The sequence below is a fragment of the Oratosquilla oratoria genome, chromosome 2 (genome assembly GCF_046742065.1).
Source record: "Oratosquilla oratoria isolate Oo_2021 chromosome 2, ASM4674206v1, whole genome shotgun sequence".
Taxonomy (NCBI): Eukaryota; Metazoa; Arthropoda; class Malacostraca; order Stomatopoda; family Squillidae; genus Oratosquilla; species Oratosquilla oratoria.
Window position 1 is genome coordinate 93,311,423 of NC_134778.1, and position 5,000 is coordinate 93,316,422.

Sequence of the window (5,000 nt, forward strand, 5' to 3'; positions counted from 1 at the left end):
TCCCTCTACTACCTTTCATCCCTGTCCTCTCCTTCCCTCCCTTTCCTACCACCTCTTCCTCTTCCTCCCCTACCTTCCTCTTCCTCCCCTACCTTCCTCTCTTTTCTATCTCTCCTAGCTTTCCTATCGCTCTTCCCTTTCCTATCTTCCCTTCCTTCCCTACCTCTCTCACTTTCCTACCCCACTCGCTTTCCTACCTACCCTCACTTTCCTACCTCCTCTCTATCTCCCACCTCCCACCTCCTTCTACTTGAACCATCAACTTTCAATCTGTCAATTAATTACCGGCTAGGGAGGGATCTTATCTCTTAATTCTGACCAACGCTATGGACGAGCAGTGAGTGCCATTGACTAGTAGGTGAGGTTGGGTTCCAAGGATCCACGAGATGTGTAGCATTCCTTAAACAAAAAAGGAGTTAGCGTTCACGTGACACCCACTCAGTTAGACAAAGTAATATGTCTTTAACACAATCCCACTCCCGCGCATTGGGAAGTGAGAATCCCCTAGTAGAACAAATCCCATTCAGTTGCGGCAAGCCACCTTTATATATTTATTCATTTATTCATTTATATATTTATTCATTTATCTATTATTAATTTATTATTAATTTATTATTCATTTATCTATTTATTTATTTATTTATTTACTTATTTATTAATTTATTTATTTATCTATTGATTTATTATTCATGTATTTATTTATTTATTTACTTATTTATTCATTTATTTATTTATCTATTCATTCATTTATTCATTCAATTATTTATTCATTAATTTATAAATTCATTCATTTATCTATTTATTTATTGATTTTTTAGCTATTTATTTACTTTTCTATTTATCATTTATTCATTTATTTATCTGTTTATTTGTTTGTTTGTTTATTTATCTATTTATTTATTTATTCATTCTTCTTCTTCTTCTTCTTCTTCTTCTTCTTCTTCTTCTTCTTCTTATTATTATTATTATTATTATTATTATTATTATTATTATTATTATTATTATTATTATTATTATTATTATTATTATTATTATTATTATTATTATTATTATTATTATTATTATTATCATTATTATTATTATTATTATAATTTCATTATTATTATTATTATCATTATTATTATTATATTATTATTATTATTATTATTATCATTATTATTATTATATTATTATTATAATTAATATGAATATTATGAATATTATTATTATTATTATTATTATTATTATTATTATTATTATTATTATTATTATTATTATTATTATTATTATTGTTATTGTTATTATTATTATTATTATTATTATTATTATTATTATTATTATTATTATTATTATTATTATTATTATTATTATTATTATTATTATTATTATTATAATTATTATTATTATTATTATTATTATTATTATCATTATCATTTATTTTATTATTTTTTCATTTTATCTTTTATTTATTTATTTATTTATTCATTTATTTTTTTTTTTTTTGCTTGGCCAGGGCTGTCGAGAACCAACGCGAAATAGCCCGCAGCGGGTCTCAGGTATCTACTGGGCTACCGCGTTAACAAAAATAACATTTATAAACAATGCAAGGGATTTGAAGCTCTACGTCCTAATCTTGTTTCTTCATTCTCCTTCTTTTGTTTTATGTTTTTTCTTTTCCTTTTCTCCTGCATCCCTTCCGCTGTGGCTTTCCATCTGCTGCTAAAACATGGCATCATGCATTATATTATATTTTTCCCTATGGTTTTTCCATCTCTAAATTTCGTCCCCCTATTCCAGTTTTAACTTTTTCTTCCCAACCATTTTTCTTTGTTGCATATATTTTGCCCTATTCTCCTGTATTCATCTCCTCTCATTGTAAAGCCATTTGACATTTTACCATGTCCTTTCATTTTCCTCCGTTTTCTCTACTGTCCTCTGACCTTTCATTCATTTCATTTCAGTCCTCAGCTTTCCATTCCATTGTTATTCTCTATTCTGTACTCCATTACGACTGTGGTTCTTTAACTGGGGTTATTCGACCGCTTGGGGCTGAGGGATGGTTGTACAGCTTCACATGTGTGACCCCAAAACGAGAACTAGAATTTACCTAATGCTAATACTATTATATCTACTTTTAGAGTCATCTGCAGATCAAACAAGACCATCACAAAGAAAAGCAGTCAAAAAACTAGATATGACGATCTTTTGTCTTTTTAAAATGTCCCTCACCACGCCACTTTAACCCATTCAACTCCGATGACAAGATGTCTTGTCATTTGGTCAAATAAAACAAAAAATCATAAAACACCAAAATGTTTGATCAAACACCAGAAAAATATGACGTCAGTCCTCGCTTCGCTCGCAGCGAAGCGAGGACTGACGTCATATTTTTCTGGTGTTTGATCAAACATTTTGGTATTTTATGATTTTTTGTTTTATTTGACCAAATGACAAGACATCTTGTCATCGGAGTTGAATGGGTTAAGTAAAAAGGAGAAGGGACACTTACCCTTGGTGTTCAGACCGAAATGATAAAGTTACTATAGCAACCAGAGTAGAAACATGACTCGTGTTGGAGATAGCCACTGCTGCATAGCTTTGAAAAAGAGTTAGAATCCCAAGTTATCTGTAGGGAAATGTGTTTGTAAGAGCAACGCAATTGAAGATTATTCCTTTTAGCCTGACAACGTGTTTTGCTTTCCTACAGCTAAGAAAAGGTGATTGTATTTGTCACAGGGAGAAACTGACCACGAACAGGAGGTAAAAAAGATTAAAGAACAAGATTTGTAATGAATCATGGTCTAGACTTTCCTTGTGAATTTTATTTCCCTACGTGTGTGTGTGTGTGTGTGTGTGTGTGTGTGTGTGTGTGTGTGTGTGTGTGTGTGTGTGTGTGTGTGTGTGTGTGTGTGTGTGTGTGTGTGTGTGTGTGTGTGTGTGTGTGTGTGTGTGTGTGTGTGTGTGTGTGTGTGTGTGTGTGTGTGTGTGTGTGTGTGTGTGTGTGTGTGTGTGTGTGTGTGTGTGTGTGTGTGTGTGTGTGTGTATGTGTGTGTCGCGCGCGCGCACGTGAGTGTGCTTACGTGTGTGGGAGAACGGGTGTGGGCGTACGTTTGTGTGAATACGTGTGTGTGTACATGTGTATACGCACGTGTGTGTGAACATATGTGTGTGCACGTGTGCGTACGTGTGTGTACGTGTATATATGTACGCGTGTGTACATGTGGGAAAAGGCTCCTGAGTAAAGGAGGTTACCACTTCACAGTTCTCTGAAGCAATTCTCCTAAGAATGATATTCCAGACCTCCTTTCCCTTCTTGCTTCCCTCCCTCCCTCTCTCCTTCCCTCTCGCTCCTGCCTCCCTCCCTTACTCACGGTTCTGCTTGAACCATCAACCTTCAACCCGTAAATCAATTACGGGTTAGCAAACTCAACCTCCCCAGAAGCAGAGCAGCTTCGTTCTGGGTGATCCATCAGAGACGTCAATCTTCAACTCCTCTAATACATCAATCTGTCATTCTACTCCACGTATGCTCTATCCTTCATGATAACGGTGCCCCCTCCCCCGTCACTTAAGCCCTTTTATATTGGGTGGTCCATTTTCTTTTATTCTTGCTGCCGCCAGGCTTTCTTAGTCGTCTTAGGGGAACCTCATCGGTTTTGAGGAGATTATAGCGTACAGAGTGATACTTTTCCTGATTCATTTCCACTGCGCCGTTTTGGTAGTGAAGGGCTCTGATCACCTTGATAATAAAGACCCAACATTCATTTCCTTGTCACTTTATTTTTAACTAATTTATTATCCTTTTTTTGTATTCATTTATATTTTACAATATTTATTATTTTTTCCTAGCACAATTAACACTCGACGATTCCATTCAGGTTAGGAACAATTTCATGGTAATGCGATTTAGTCTACCTTGACCTCATCAACGTTCTGACGTTTACTGTAGATTTTATTCTGGCTAAAGGCAAAAGATTTTATTCAATGGGTGTCATATTACTACCTGTGTGAAATAGGAGTACTTGTCCCACATTATAACGACACTAGACCAGGTACTGCAGCATATTGCTTAGGTGTTGATCTAAATTAATATCAAAACTTTGAATTTGACCATATTGCACTGGCTCTGCGGGAAGTTTATTCCGTTCTTTAACTACATAGTTGGCGAAATTGTTTCTACCCACTTCCAAATTAAATCTACATCCTGACAGCTTGACAAATTGTTCCCGGATGTCCAGTTGAAAGAACTTCCTCAAATTTTATGGTTTATAGATATATTTGGGTGAAATACCATGAAGCCAAACCAAGGAACGAAAGACTCTGGAAATATCAAATGTTCGTTGAATACTTCTGGAAAGCATCGGGCTATCTGCACACAAGCATCTTTCAGACCCACAGCAACGAGTGGGAGGGAGATGTGGGAGGGCTGGGAGGTGAGACGGGCTTGTCTCTACTGTAGACTTCATTGGGAATACGCATGTATTCAATTGTAACGGCCACAAGATGGATTTTCATCTACTCATTGAGGAAAAGGTTTCCTTTGAACTGAATTAAATCACCCGGCGGCAACTAAGACAAGTAGTAAAGAGCAGAAATGGGATTAACAGTGAGGAATCACAGCAGATTAATTTAACTTATCATATATTTTCTTTTTTACGTTTGATTCCCAGATGATCAATGCTAAAGTTCTTTATGATTATTCCACTTTGATAAGGATGCATATGACCACAGGAGGCCAAGAGCTTGTTTCATCTAACACTGCATACTTGTTTGCCTTCAGACTATTTACGGTGACGTCACACTGGGAGAAATTTCGGCAATTGGTTTGTATGTCTCTCTTTCCAAAAAGAAAAAGAATCAAACACAATACATTCAATAAGCAATAGCAAATATGCGAGTAGTTTCCAAAAGTTGTATTAATTTGTTTATGTACATATATATATATGTATATATATACATATATATATATATATATATATATAATGTATATACATATATATGTGTGTATATATACATATATA